The sequence below is a fragment of the Petaurus breviceps genome, unplaced genomic scaffold, assembly GCF_028583685.1.
Source record: "Petaurus breviceps papuanus isolate PSGF00001 unplaced genomic scaffold, PetGlider_PUasm1.0 227, whole genome shotgun sequence".
NCBI lineage: Eukaryota > Metazoa > Chordata > Mammalia > Diprotodontia > Petauridae > Petaurus > Petaurus breviceps.
In genome coordinates this window covers 8,521,512-8,537,987 of record NW_027185896.1, presented here as the reverse complement: position 1 = coordinate 8,537,987, position 16,476 = coordinate 8,521,512, and the positions used below count along the sequence as shown (strand labels likewise).

The following is a 16,476-nucleotide window of genomic DNA, read 5'->3' as shown; positions in this document are numbered from 1 at the left end:
CACACACACACACACACACACACACACACACACACACACACACACACCCTAGTCTTTGTCTCCTCTGTGGCTCCTCAACCCTATTTCCTGTCCCTATCCTCCAAGAGTATAGGATCATAGACCAAGAACTGGAAGGTCATTCAGAAGCCATCTAGTCTGGTCCACTCATTTTACAGGTGAAGAAACTGAGGCCCACAGAGCTTAAATGATTTGCCCAAGATCATACAGGTAGCAGTAAGCATCAGAGGTGGGATCTACACCTAGATCCTTTCACTCTAGAGCTAGCACTCTTTCCCTTGTGCCATGCTGCCCTCACGGGGACCCGGCCTCCAAGCACATTTCAGGACACATGTGCATGAGATCTGCCCATTTATTAAAGGAAATCCACCCTAGCAACTGGATCATGAAGAAAAGAATCTCTGCTTATGAGTTTATTTGTCCAATAACCTCTTCCTCTAATTCATGAATGTCAGGATACAGCCCAAAGAACACTCCTTAATGAGGTTATTAATTATTGTGCTGTCCCTCCTTTTTCTTCTTTTTTTTGCTGGTAGCAGAATTTTTTCTCCTAATTGGCTCACAAAGCAGAGCTGCTCTAGTGGTCTGACTCCAGTCACATACGGCCTGTGCACAGTCATCTCACCTTAATTAGGTCTCCTGGTTTCAGCCTAATATTTACTCACAAAAGGTTGACAGTAGGAGAGGAAGGGAGAGGCCAGAGAGGGAAAGAAAGAAAGAAAACCACAGGATGTTCAGGGCTAGAAAGGCCCTTCAATTCAACTCCACAGACATGTACTAAATACCTACTATGTGTGGGGCCCACTATGCTCCTATCACCACTGCTGGAGATTGAAATGATAAAGATGAAAAAATGCCTGCCTTCAAGGAACTTAATGGTTTTCAGAGGCAGGGGAAGGGACAGAACATGGAAATAAAGAAATAAGCTTCAAAGTAGAATGAAATGGGGCAAAGAGAGTTGGTGACAATGATCTGGGAAAACCTAAGAAAGAAGAGGGACACCTTAAGTTGGGGGGAGGGAGTCTGGGAAGGCTACATGGTGGAGGTGGCACTTGAGTTGTGTCTTGAAGAAAGAAGAGGCTTTTAATGGCACAGATGAGGAGAAAGGGTATTCCTGCCACAAGGAAGATCCTACTTAGAGGCAGAAGAAGGAAGGACCAGATTGGGAAACAGAAGTTCAGTTTGATAAGAATATAAATTATTCGTCTTACTGCATTGTTGGTGGAGCTATGAATTGGTATTACTATTCTAGAAAATAACTTGAAACCATACTAGGAAAGTCAATAAACTGTACTGGCCTCAATAAAATCACTACCAGAATCACTACCTCAAGATGATTCAAGGCAGAGAACAAAGAAAGTTTTACAGATACCAACATAATTATTGCAATACCTTGTGTGTGTGTATATGTGTGTACGTGCATGTGCATGTGTGTGTGTGTTAACCAAAGACTAGAAGCTGTGTCCATCAATTGCAGAGTGTCTGAATAAACTGTGTTATATGAATCTAACTGAAAAAATTATTGTGCTGTAAGAAACACCATCTATGAAGAATTCAGAAAAGCCCTGGAAGACATTTATGAACTGATACAGAGTTAAGTGAGTAGAACAGGAGAGCACTTTACACAATGACTACAATAATATAAAGGGGAATAACAGCAGCAGAAATAAGAACACTAATGTAAGCAGTGACCTTACATCATGACTTTGGAGGACTGACAATGGAATATGACTCCCAATACCTCAGAAGAAGAGTGTTGGACTCACAATAGGTGCAGAACTTCCAACAGGCGGTAACAATGTTTCTCTGTTTTGATTAACCATACTTCTCTGTTCCAATGGGGGGTTTTATATGGGTGGAAATGGCAGGTCACTGGAAAGGGACAGTGATATTTTTAAGATGCCAATAAAAAAAACAATAAATATGTAAAGTGTGTGAAGGCCACCTTTGGTAATGTCTGGTTCAACTTCTCTTTTTACAGAGGGGAAATCAGGCCCAGACAGAGGAAGAGACTATTCCAAAGAAAAAATGCTGTGGGATAAGGTACAGGATGGAAAAGGACCTCAGCAGCTCATAGAAGGAAGAGATGAATGTGGGCTGGGAGGATCACAGAAAGCTTTGTGGAGGAGCAGCTTGAAAGATGGAGAAGACTTGGACAAATGGAGAGGAAGGGAAAACATACTTCTAATACCTAGAGCTGATGGAGGAGAGAGAAAACACATGAAGACTAAGTATGATCCATCAGGAGGAGCCCTGAACTAAGGGGCGGCAACTTGGATTCTAATCCTGTCTCTGCTGCTATCCTACTTTCTGACTTTGGATACAACACATGCTTTTTGGAGGCCTCATGTTTTTTCTCCATAAAATGAGGAGTTTAAGCTCAACAATCTCCTAATCTCCTTCTAGTTCTGACATCTATCTAAGGCCTCTTCCTTTGAGTCCCTAATAGTGAAGAAGGTACACAGGTAAACTAGTATAAAAATCACAATATGGTCAGTACCTTAAAGGGATAATAAAGAAGTGCCATGAGATCAGCTCAAGGGAGAAATCATTTTCAGCTGGAAAGGAACAGGAACAGGTTTTTAGGAAGAGGCGGCATTTGATCTGGACCTTGAAGGATGGATTGGAAGTGATACAGAGAGCATTCTATGTAGAGAAGATGGCATGATTGAAATTAGGAGGATATGGATACTTTCATAGAAACAGCAAATACTTAGTTGTCCAGTTTGGCTGGAGCACAAATACATGAGGACAAGTAGTATAACAGAAAGCCACTAGGTGACTCAGAGTCAGGAGGACCTGAGTTCAAATCTGACCTCAGACACTTACTAGCTGTGTAACCCTGGGCAAGTCACTTAACTTTGCCTCAGTTTTCTCATCTGTAAAATGAGCTGGAGAAGGAAATGGCAAACCACTCCGGTATTTTTGCCAAGAAAACCCCATATCGGGTCACGGAGAGTCAGACATGACCGAAGAGATTGAATAATAACAAACAAAAGTCTAACAGGGTGAGAAGAGATGAGTTTGAGAATCCCTTCTGCCACGTCCAACTTGTGGCATGTTAGGTGAGTCCCTTCCCTTCTATGGACCTTAATTTCCCTGCCTACAAAATGAAGAGGTTAGACTAGAGAACCTCTAAGGCTCCTTCTAAGCTCTGAAATTCTAGACCTATGTTAAGTAAGACTGGAAAGTGAGGTTATGGCCAGATTGTGGAGGGCCTCAGCTGCCAGGCAAAGGGTTTGTGTTTTATCTTCCAGGCAATGGGAAGCCACTGAATATTTTCAGGCAGGGGAGTGACACAGTCATCATGGTGCCTTTAGGAAGATTAATCGGTATACTCTCACAGAATGGTTTAGAGAGGAAGAGTCTGGAAGCATGGAGCCAGCTTAGGAGGCTGTTATTACAAGAGCCTAAGGAAGAAGTAATAAGGGCCTCAAACGAGGCAGAGGGGAATAGGGGGCAGGAAGGCTTCCACTTAGTTCTACTGCCTGGGTTCCTTATCCCTGTACCACCGAGTACCACCAGGGAGCCTGGGCTGGTGGAAGATGGGAAGTGGCAAAAAGCAGCTGCTCACTTCTCTGTTTCCCACACTGAGATAGCCCTCAGGAAGCCCCCTCCCCCTGCCACTCCCCAGCCCTACTTCACAGACACTTCTGGTCCATGAATTATTAAGCTTTATGATGTAATGACAGACAGTGCAGGATTTTGTGTTTATCCCTTGCATAATTCATGGTTCTCCCAGGAGGGCAGAGGGGGATCATCCGAGCCCAGTACTTGTTCCAGGAAGTAGGAGGAGAGAGCAAGCCAAGGCAGCAGAAGCTGTCTTTTACAAAAGGACAGGGCTCCAGCAGCCATTTCAAAAAACAAACCTGACATGGGATTACATTCTCCCTCTCCCTCCCTCTCCCTGATTCTGGATTCCAGGGAAAGGCCAGGGACACAGGCAGGCATCAATGTGGGGAACTACATTCATTCAAACCTCAAGGATTCAGAAGAAGACAAACACAATACAGGGGAACAATACTCGGGGACTTTCGGGCCCATTCCAATTGAGTAACTTCCCATCCACTCTTTCCTTGGGTCCTCAAAGGATCATAAAACATTAGAGATGAGATTGACCTTAGGGTCTAGAACAATGGAGCTTAAAAAGGACCATGGAGGTCATCCCACCCATCCCTATGGATCTGATTTGATTTTTATACAGAAGAGTATCCCGAGTCTCAGGCAAATGAACTAACCTGTCCAAGGCTACAGAGTCACAAGTTGTGGTCACCGGACTGAAGCAGTGGTACCCTGCTTCCTGGACTGATTGTTCTCTTTATAATGCCCTGTTCCCCCTATCATGAACCCTAAGGGGGAGGACAGGATGGGGAGGCTCCGCCTTGCTCAGATGACACTACTGAGGCTCAATGAAAGAATATCAATCAGGAAGTCTCAAATAAATACTAGAATACCAGAGCTAGAAAGGACCTGAGAGACCATCTAACCCACCCCCTCAGTTTAAAGAGATGAAAACAGAGGTACATCGAGGCATGAAGCATTCAAGCACGGAGGACTAGGAGGAGGAAGATATTGTCAACAGAAAGAGGGGAGTTAGGGGGACGAGCAGGGTTGGGAATAAGTATTAAGCGCCTACTATATACCAGGCATTGTGCTAAGCGTTTTACAAATATTGTCTCATTTGATCCTCACAATGACCCTGGGAATCAGATGATATAATGATTCCTATTTTATTGTTGAGAAAATGGAGGCAGACAGAAGTTTGATTCACCCAGAGTCACAAAATTAATAAGTGGCTAAGGCTAGATTTGAACTCAGGTCTCCTTGACTCCTTGACAGGCCAGCACGGACCCACCATACCACATAGCTGCCTAGGTCATGCATCTTGCTCATTTTGCACATTTTAAGTTTATGTTTAAAAGGCCAGGAGGACATTTAGGTGGAGGTGTCCAGGGGACAGTTTAGGTGGAGGTGTCTAGGGGACAGCTGAAGAACTAGGACTGGAATTCAGGGAGATGGCCATCTATATGTCTATATTATATCTGTGTATATAACATTTACATACAAATATCTAATAGAATATATTCATATAGATATATACAGATATCTATCATGATCTACATATAATACATTATATAGATATATTGATATTAAATAGCTATAGATATATTAGATTGTGTGTACATATTATACATACATATATAATAAATATAGGAATCTATCTATCTCTAGATAGAGACAGAAACATAAATTTGGCTAGATATACAGTATAAGTAGACAGAAGAGTTATCTGCATAGACTTGATGACGGAAGCCCTGGGAATAAATTAGATCAGATAGAAGACAGAGAAAGAAGGGCAGAATTGAAGAGTGTTGGGGGATACCCATGTTTTAAGAAAAGAAGAAAGATAAGAAGCCAACAGGGAAGAAAGAGTAGGAAAGGTCAGAGAGGAAAGAGAACCAAGGGAATACAGGGTCATGGAAGTTAAGAGAGGGGAGTATATTCAGGAGCAGATGATGAACTGTGTTAAATGCTGCAAAGAAGTGAATGAGGATGGGGACAGGAAAAAAATGCCATTGGTTCTGATAAGAGGCCATTAGTGACTTTAGGAAGAACAGTTTCTATAGCAGTGGCAGCTGAAGCAAGTCTTTAGAAGGCAGTCCAGGTGTAAGACTTAAGGCATAATCACTGCCCAGTGGGACTCACAATTTTGCTAAGTCAGTGGTACAACTGGGACCAGAGCCCAGCTTTCCTGATTGCCAGCCCAGGGCTCTTTACCACTCCACCCAGCTGGTCACAGGGGACCATAAAGCCTGAGGAAAATGCAGTTTTCTGTGTTGTGGGGATGGTTCACTATACTTGAGGAGGCAGGAGGCATAGTGAGTAGAGTGCCTGATGTGGCATCAGAAAGATGACAAATCATGATTTTGGCATCAGCTCTGTGACACTAGGAAAGCCCCTTAACCTTCTGAACCTCTGTAAAGTGTGGATAAGACCTATAGTGCCCACCTCTCAGGGTTGTGGTAATATCAAATGAGATAATACATGCAAAGTACTTTGCAAACTTTAAAGTACTATATAAATGCCAGCTATTTATTATTATTGTTGCTGTTGTTCATTGGAACCACCCCTGGAGACTCAATATAACAAAATCCCTAAAAGAGAGAGGCACATTAGATCAGCTTTGTATTGTGACAAAAGCAGTCCCTATTAATTGAAGGGAATAGCTGAACAAATGATAGTACAAAATTAAATAGAATATGACTGTTTTGCAGGAAGTGATGAAAATGAAGAATACAGGGATACAGTGGAAGATTTATAGGAACTGATGCAAAGTGAAGTAAGCAGAACAAGGGAAACAATCTACACAGTTACTACAGCAATGTAAATAGAAAGAACAACAACCAAAAAAACCCCCAACAACAATAGCCCTATGTAGTCAGAATGATCAATCTTGTCCTCAAAGATGAAAAACAAGAAAATGCCCCTCCCTCCCTCCTTTGCAGACATGGAGGACTATGGGTGAGGAATACTATAAATACTGGCAGACTTGTTGATACATTTGTTTTGCTTAACTGCTTTTTTCTACTCTTTGTTACATGGCTCTCTGGGGAGAGAAGTTGGGAGAATGAGATTTGGAAATAAAGGTGATGTAAAAAAATTATTAATAAAAAATGTTCAACCCACGTAACAAGCCTTTCTTTCACGTCCTATATATAACATCTACTTCTTCCTTTCTAACTACAAAAGAAGAAAAGACTATTTATTTAATATATTTCTTTCTTATTCTGGCACTTGACATGCAGATAGCCCCTCAGAAACTTATTAAACTCATATAAATTAACCATGTCTTAGGCAAGAATCCCTTCTCCTAGGAGTCTCCTCCCAGCTCTCAAGTCCTGGACTTTTCACCCTTTTCTATACTGCTACCTTTAATGGGATCTCTTAGGGTGCCTTTCCCCCAAACCCCAAATAAATCCAGAAATAACAGCAGTAACTTGCAAAAGGATTCACCTTTGATACATTCCTAAGATAAAGGACCAAGGGAGTGTAGGGGTCATGATTTTGTGAATGGAGATGTAGAAGCCAAGAGAGGTTTTGAAAGAATCTCAAGATCAGAAAGAGAGTGGCACTTAAAACAGGGAATACTCCAATCTCTGGCCCCCAAACCTTGACTCAAGTAGTGGTATGCTAGAAAAGGGCACTTTATTCAACCTCTTTTGAGGAAGCTGACTAACTCATCTTCTATAGATGCCTTCTATTCTCTGATTACTCTCAAGGACAGAAGTCTTCATAGCTACATGTTGGAAACTGGAATACTGGAGAACCCAGTCAATGTGGACTACCCTACCTTCCCCCCTCCAATGAAAAAAAATCATCCAGGAGCAAGGACCCTCAAAAGCCTTTATACAATGTGCCAGGAACTTGGTGAAAGTCTGTCTGTATTCTAAGTATGCTTTGCTTTACACAACTTTGTCTAGAGAAAGTTTTATGTAGCCGGAATGTCTGTAGGGAGAATCTTCACCTATTCATTCATTACACCAGACCTGTGATTTCATTGATATCAGGAGCTTTCAGTGATATGAATTTCACTATCAATGCAAATCAACCACTGCTCTAAAATTCATAGCCTTAGACAGTTGCCTGGAATACCGAAAGGTTGAGTGATTTGCCCAGGGTCACACAGCTTGTATGTCTGAAATGAGACTTAAGACCAGGTATTGCTGACTTCATGGTGGGCTTTCTATCTACGACTTCTTGGGCAGCCATCTTTAAATGCCCTAGAGAGCTCCACTATTTGATAGATAGATAGATGCATGCTTTTGCAGGGAGTTGTTCCACATTTCTGGAAGTATGTAATCAATGTGTGGGGGGGGGGGGAGGGGGGGAGAGTAGGGAAAAGAGGTCTTTAGAGGTCACAGCAGTATAAAAAAGTGAGAAGAGCTTGAAACAGGGTTTAAGAGGCCTAGATCCTCTACCACTAATTGTGTGGCTGTGGGCAATTCATTTTCCCTTAAGTTCTCTGAGGAATAAAATATGCATATTTTAGAATAGCAGAAAAAGGGTTGGACTCAGAGTCTGAAGGTTCAGGTTGGAATCCCAGCTCTGTCATTTATTAATTGTAATTTGCTAATTGCTAATTACATTTACTCATTTTACTTACCCTCCCTGAGCCTCAGTTCTCTGATTTGCAAAAATGCAGATGATAAAGCCTGTACTGCATGCCTCACAGAATTGTGGTGAGGGAAACACCTTGTAAACTGTAAAGCTCTATAGAAACATGAGCTATAATTATTATAAATAATATATGCACTACTCTCACAGGTATCAAATGAGCCAGAACCACAAAATGTCAGAGACAGCAGGGATTATAGAGGGCATCTAGTATACCCCCCTCATTTGATAGATGGGGAAATTGAGGCTTAGAGAGGAGAAGATATTAGTCCAAGGGTACAGAATAGCAGAGACAGCAAGTAACCCACAGCCAATGGACTCTGCATCCAATGTTATTTCTCCACTGTCAGTTCAGAGGAAGGGATAGAATGAAAATATTAAGTGGAAGTCTGTTATGAGCCTAAAACACCAAAAGACTCAGTCAAAAGGCCTCACTCCTGTGGCCTCAAGGTTGCAGGTTTCCCACCCTGGTCTAGGCCTTAATTTCCTCAACTGTCAAATGAAGGGTCAGACCACATTTTGCTTTGTATTATGGTTGTATGTACCTGTCAGATCCCTTTGCCTAGACTAGAAGCTGCGCAAGGCCAAGAATTTCCTTCTCTCTTCTGCACCCAACAGAAGGCCTCATATTCACCCATTTTATTGTTGTTGTTTGGTCATTTTCAGTCGTGTTTGACTTTTCATAACCCCATTTTTAGCAAAGATACTGGAGTACTTTGCCATTTCCTTCTCCAGCCCATTTTACAGATGAGGAAACTAAGGCATACAGGGTTAAGTGACTTGCCTATGGTCACACAGCTAGTAAATGTCTAAGGCCAGATTTGAACTTGGGTCCTCCTTACCCAAGGCCTGGCACTCTATCCACTTCCCCCCTAGCTGCCCATATTCATCCATCCAAACACTTACTAGGGCTGCATGCAGACAGTGTTTTTGAATGAATGAATGAATGAATGAATGCCCCACTGGTCCCTACACATTAGCCCCTGATGTTCTATTTTGATTTCCTGGGTGTCCATGGAGACCAGTCTGGGTGGGTGCAGCTCTTTCTTTTAGACAACAAACACCCATCCTTTATGTGGTCTCTTATGACGTCACCAGCCCTTTTCCATTTAGAGTAATGGCTTCTTCCATACGCCAACAGACTGGAAATTACCTGTGAAATATATTTCCCCAGGCACAAGATTGAGAGGCATGTAAATTACCCAGCTTAATGGCCTCTGGAGTCTCCAACTCCCTTCCCCTCTGGAGTCACCCCTCCACCCTTCTTCTTTCCTCCAGATAGAAATGCTCAAATGATGTCATAGCAAGACTGTGAGGGAGGCCATGCTTTGAGTTACGGCCAGGCTTCCCCACTGCTGAGGCAAACAGGCTACCAGGAGAAGGGGTTTGGTGCCAGACCCTGGCACAGGCCAAGAACCAGGAAGGGGGAAGGGGGGTCCAAAGAGGTACCGTCAGCGGAAACAGAAATGTAATTTTTCTAAGCACTCTTCTAGGAACAGCAGCTGCCTTCCTTTGGTGAGGGGCCAGCCTTATTAGCAGAAGCTACAGGGCAGGGCTTCTTTCCCAAGGTTCTCCTGAGCCAGAAGACATCATTAACCCCTTCCCACCTCTGTCCTGGATCTCCCCATGCAACTTAGGCCTGTCATTCTTCTCTAATGTGGGTGAACCTGAAGTGAGTCTCGAGAGGGGGAAACCACATAACATGGTCAAACCTTTACCACCCCTCCCATTCAACATCTCTGGCCTAAGGATGTAGAAGCTTCAAGCATAGAATGTAGTTCTTTGCATTAGGGATAGAAATGGAGGTAGGGAGGGACAAGTTATAGGAATTAATTTCCAGAATTTCTGTCTATAATAAACCTGTAAAGACACCCAGAGAAATCTTTTAGCCATCTTTAAGTACCAATACTCAACACTTGTTTCCTTCAATCCAAAGAGGTTCTGGGTGCCCATCCCCTTAACAACCTAATAGGCCACATTACTTCATGAGGAGATAGAGGGGGGGAAGTGGAAAGAATGCTGGGCTTGGGGAGCCCTGAGTTTGACTCTCCCACTTTACCACTTACTATTTGCATGACTTTATGCAAGTTACTACACGGACCCAAGTTTCCTCACCTGTAAAATGATCCACTGATCACTAATCTACTTTCCCTTCATGGCTGCTATAAGGATCTAGTGATATAATGAAGGTAAACTACTCTATAAACTCTAAAGAGCTATATATGAAAAGCAGTTCTGAATAATAAGAATAAGAAGAAAGACAATATGGTAAAGTGGAGATTAAAGTCCAGTCTTGGAGTCAGGGAGACACAGATTGCTGGGAATCCTGGAGCAAGTTGCTTAAGCTCTCAGTGCCCCCCCCCCCCCGACCACCTTCCAAGATCACAAGTTACAGATAAGTTGCTGATCTGAATGAGGGTGGTTTCCACACTGGGAATTCTCTGCATTGAGATGAAAACCCAGGTCCAGACCAAAGGAATGAACTCACTTCCATGCCCAGGGCCTACACACAGCAGGGGCATCATCAAACATTTCTGGAGGCCTGTTCTGTGAAGCACACAGAGTTCAATGTCAAGCCGAAAGAGAGTAGCTCAGCCTCCAATAAGCAGCATAGTGGATAAGGTACCAGCTTGGGAAGCTGAATTGCATTAGAATGATCTCGCTGATCCTTGCAATTAGACAAATCGCTTCCCTTTCTGGGCCTCATCTGTGAAATGCTGTGATTGAACCGATAACCTCGAAGACCCCTCTTTGCTCCAAGCCTGCAGAGACCTTGATCAGTGCATCCAAAAAGCAGAACCATCATCATCTTCACCTAGAGTCTATTGAAGAGGCCTACAGCAGCAGCTTAATGGACATCTGGCTGGACGTTGAGATAGGGAGACCTGGACACAGATCCCCTACCTTCTGACACTTGTTTGTCTGCCCACGTCCAATCAACTCCTCACCTCCAGCCTTAATTTCCTCATCTGTATGGGGCAATGGTACCTGTGGTACTTATCTCACAGAGCCACTGTTAAGTCTCAAATAAAACCATGGATGTAAAAAGCTTTGCAAATGTTAAAATACTATGCAAATGTTGCTTATTACTATATTTCATCACCCTATGTAAAGTACTGTATAGGAAATGAGGCTTACTGTTGTTGTCGTTCATCTTTTATACTCGAAGAAGACCAAAATGACATCATAATGTTGGGGTCAGGGTATGGTGTGTTCAACTGTGGCCGATCAGATTAACATGAGCTCAAAAGGCTCTACCACAGGTCATGTACAAATAGTCCATCTGAACATTTGGGATGGAGACATCTCTAAATATGCACATCTCACATTTCCTTTGAGCTACTGCAATTCTGCTTTGCTCATAGAGCATAGCATCTTCTCTGATGCTGGCATGGCAAGCTGGGCGGTCCTGTGCCAGCAGCTCCCATGTCTCACAATCAATACCAAAGCTCGAGAGACCTTGAGAATGTTCTTGTACCACTTTTTCTGACCTCTGTGTGAACTCTTGCCTTACATGAATTCTCTGTAAAATAGTCTTTTAGGTAAATGTATGTTTGGCATTCAGATTATGTGGCCAGTCCATCACAGTTGTGCTCTCTTGCAGTAGAGTTGGAATGTTTGACAATGTGGTTGGAGAGAGGACCTCAGTGTCCGGGACCTTATCTTGCCAGGAGATCTTCAGAATCTCCCCAAGACAGTTCGAATCCAAGTGATTCAGTTTCCTGCTATGGCACTGTCTATGGTTTCTGTCCATTTTTCACAGGCATACAATAAGGAGGTCAGCACAATGGCTCTGTAGACCTTCAGTTTGGTAGGCAGTCTAATATCTCTTTTCTCCCATGCTTTCTTTTGAAGCCTCCCAAACTCTAAACTAGCTCTGGCAATGTGTGTGTCAATCTCATCATCTATGTGAAAATATTGAAATATTCAAATAATGAAAATGAAGTAATAAAAGATAAGAGCCAAAGGAGTGGTATGTGCAAAAAGTACAATTGGAATTCAGGATGCATGAATGAGAACATGTATTAAGTAAGTGCCAAACAAAAATATGAAATATTGACTTGAAAGGTCAGGGCTTAACTGGGTCCCCTTCTCTGGACTGATCCAATTCGATTTAACAAGCATTTATTAAGCATCTTCTGGGTTACTGGGAGAATGAAAGAATGAATGACATGACACTTGACATAAAAAGAAAACAATGAAAAAAAACCCCTGCCCTCAAGGGGCTTACATTCTACTTGGGATATAACAAAGAGTTGTAAGTATAAAGTATATGCAAAGGAAATATAAAATAATTTTGAAGGGAGAAATGAATTGGTAATTTGAGAAATTAAGAAAGGCCTGCGTGAGAGGTGGTACTTGAACTGTTCTAGAAAGAAGCTATGGATTCTAAGAGATAGAGGTTGGGGAAAAGAGAATTCAAGGAATAGGGCACAGTCTATGTAAAGTCATGGAGATAGGAAACAAAATGTATAGAAAAAAGGTAGTAGGCCAGTTAGGTTAGTGTCTATAGTACATGTAGGAGAGAGATATAAGTCTGGAAATGTGGGCTGGGAGTTGGTTCAAAGGGCCTCAAATGTCAAACAGTGGAGTTTATATTTTATCAGAGGGAACACAGAACCACTAATGGTTCTTAGCAGGTAAATGAGCTGTGCTTTAGGGAAATTATCTTGGCAGCTGTGGGGAGGATGGATTGAAGGGGGAGAAACTGGAAGCAGATCTACCAAGATGGAGTCTATTGCAATAACCCTGGTGATAGGTGATAGGAGGCTATTGCAATAGTCCAGTGTAGAGGTGATGTGGGTCTGACACTATAAGGCAGAGACTATGTAAGTGGAGAGAATGGGACCAATGTGGGATGTTATAGAAGTGGAAATGAAAAGATTTGGCAACTGATTGGCTATGTGGGGTGAAATCACTGAGATTGTGAACCTGGGAGACTGGAAGGAGGGTAGTACCCTCAAAACAAATAGGGATTTTAGAAAGGGGAGGAAAAGAAAATGAGTTCTACTTTAACACGCTAAATTTTATATGCCCATGGGACATCCAGGTATAGGTGTCCAATAGACAAGTTGGTGATAGGAGACTATAGCTTAAGAGATATATGAGATATGGATATGTAGAAATGGGAGACATCTACTTATACATGATTAAAGAAACCTTCCTTGGACTCTGGACAATTACTCTCTTTCATCCCCCCCATCTCCTCTGAGTTTGTGGAAACCATATGCTCAATCAAAACAACAGACTATTTCCCTACTCTAAGAATCTGTGCCCTGAAAATCAATGAACAGTCATTCATTAGTTATGTCCTTTAGGCCCATCCCTCTCTTTAGGGTCATGCAATAAGACAAGAAGAGAAAGACAGCCAAGCTCGATCAAGAAAGTTCAAGGGCCTTACTTGAATGGGTTACCCAAAAGAAGGCTTGCACATAGAACAAGGAGAGCTCAAAAAAGAGAAGGATCACTATGGGCTGTCCAATTAGGGGGAACCTCAAAAGAGGATAGGTTTAAAGCTAGAAGTAACCTTAAAGGTCAGTCCAAACCCCTGATTTTATTGATAAAGAAACAGACGCAGAGAAGTTAAGTGACTTTCTCCAATTCACAGGGAGTAAGCAACAGGGCTGGGATTCAATCCTTGACCCTCCCTCTGTCCCCAAATTTGTCACTCTTTCCACCGAAGAAATGGAGGAGGGGGAATAGGCTAGAACTTGAAGAATGGGGAGACTCAGGAAAGAATCTCTTGGTTCATCTAGTCTGGTCCCCTCATTTTATAGGTAAGGACACTTAAGTATGGAGAATGAAGTACCCTACCACACAATTAGCACTGTTCCCATTACAGCTTTTAATAGGTGGAGATTAAGAGGGGAGAGGGCATCTCAGGTAGGGGAAACAGCATGAACTAATATACATAAACTGAAATAAGCTAAATATGTATGAGAAGTGAGACTGGTGGGGTGGAAGGTGTTTTGGAGATAATGAGCCACCAAAGGGTCAAGCATTTATGCTCGCAGAGTACTTGGCTGGGTACTAAGGAATATATGGAGTTTCGATAAGACAGGGTTCCTGATGTCATGGAATTTATAGGCTAAAGCAGAAGGATATGTTTAACGTAGAAATCGTTCCCTTTGAAATTTTTTAATTATGGCCCCATGATTTTGTTTTGCTTAGCTGGCTTCTAATCACTGTTGGAATCTCCAACACTAGGTACCAGTAATGATAGTAGGACCCTATAGGACAGAGCTGGAAAGGACCTCAAAGACCATCTGACCCAACCCCCATTTTATAGATGGTGAAACTGAGGCCCAGAACTAATAGATGAATGAAGCACTTATGAGGCACTTACTATGTGCAAAGTACTGGGAGTACAGATAGAACAGACAGTCCTGTATCTCCAGGAGCTCACATTCTAATTAAGGAGGTAGGTTTCAGCTCTGTTATAAAAGAGAGTCTGCGTCTTTAGGGGTGCAACAGCAAAGCAGACATTAATGCCTCCTCTGATAAAATCCTATCAGTTTCTGAGGTTGAACCATTCGACAATGCCAAGGATTTTGTTGGCAAGAACTCTCTTTTTTTTGGTCCTTAGTAGCTGTGGCTACAGCACTCATAGGGGCAATTGCCAGGCTGAATCTCCATAGAGGCTGTGATTCCTAAAGCTCTTGGGCTCAGGGCCCTGGGCTGTCCCCTGTAGAATCTGAGGGGAGATGGTGGTCAAGGTAGTGGTGGTCTGATTTGTCTGTTCCCTCAGAATGCCTTGTTGCTTCAGCTAAGCTGGATTACCTGCCCTGTGTGGGCCAGTTGGTGGGGATGGGTGGGCCCCTCTCCACAGGAGTCACTTCCCCAAATGATGGCTAGGAATGTTTTGATAGAAGCAGGACTGGCTGTTTTCGGTGGGGGGAGGGGGAGGGGAAGATGTTGCCCTACCCTGCCCTGCCCAGGGCTCCTCTGCTTATCTTACTCAACTCAGAGTTGAAATGACTTGTTCAAGGTCACAGAACTAGTAAGTTAAAGAGCAAAGCCTGGATTTAAGCCCAACAGTAGTTTCTTTTTCATTGCACAGGGGCCAAACTAGGGACCACAGATACACAAAGAACTGGATATATCATATATCTGTTTCCCTACTTGGTTAAAATCTCCTTGAGACCAAGAACTATGCCTTCTTTATCTTTGCACATAAGTTCTTAATAAATGTTTGATGAATCATATAATTAATTAATAAAAGAAGGAAGCAGAGGTTAGATAGACTGTAGATGAAGCCAATGTTGGGCAACGGGAGAGGCAGAAGATAATCAGAGGGTTAAAGAAACAGCCTACTATGGTGAGGAATGCATGAAGTTTAGTGCCAGAGGCCTAGGGTTTAGATCATGACCCTGTTCTTTACTTTTTTTGGATTTTGGGCAAGATTTTCAACCACTTTGGTCTTCAACCAATCAATCAATAAGCATTTATTAAGTGCCTACTATGTGCCAGGAACTCTGTTGAACACTGGGGATATAAAAAGAGGCAAAAGATAATCCCTGCCCTCAAAGAGCTTACAGTTTAATGGGGGAAACAACATGCAAACTATACTCACATATACACATATGTATTTATGAATATATACATATATATATATATATATACAGTTCATACAAAATAAATAGGAAATAATTAACAGAGGGAAGGCACTGGAATTAAGAAGGATTGGGGAAGGCTTCTCGTACAAAGTAGGATTTTACTCAGTACTTAAAGGAAGCCAGGAAGTCTGAAGGTAGATTTGAGAAGGGAGGGCATTTCAGGCATGGGGGACAGTCAGAAAAAATGCCTGGAATCAAGAAGCAGTGTCTTGGTTGTGTAAAAGCCAAGAGGCTAGTGTTACCAGATCAAAGAAAATGGCAGGGAGAAAAGTATAAGAAGACTAGAAAGTTAGGAGGGGTAAATTATGAAAGCCTTTAAATAACATAAATGAGCTATCTGCAAAATGAGAGGGTTGGACTAGATACGTGGTTCCAAATCCTTACCCTTGTATATAATGTCCAAACATTTTGAGGAATTAAACATAATGTTAGCATCCCTTGACTGAGAAAGTACAAATATTATCCCCCCTTCCTTCAGTATATTCTTCTTTTGACATTACTTCCCATTCATACTGTATTTATCCTTTATGTACATTATTATTTACATGTTATCTCCCCAAGGAGATGGCAGGCTCCTTGAGAGCATGGAAGCACGTTTTTGCCTTTCTTTGTATTCCTAGCACTCAGCCTTAAAATAGAGTAAATACTCAAAAATGCCTATTGTTGA

The 16,476-nt window shown here is 42.4% G+C and overlaps 1 protein-coding gene across 1 annotated transcript in view; it reads right to left on the bottom strand.

Moving 5' to 3' along the window:
* CACNA2D2 (calcium voltage-gated channel auxiliary subunit alpha2delta 2) overlaps window positions 1-16,476 on the bottom strand; it is a 442,652-nt gene that overhangs the window by 386,293 nt on the left and 39,883 nt on the right. The gene's annotated exons all lie outside the window — the stretch shown is intronic.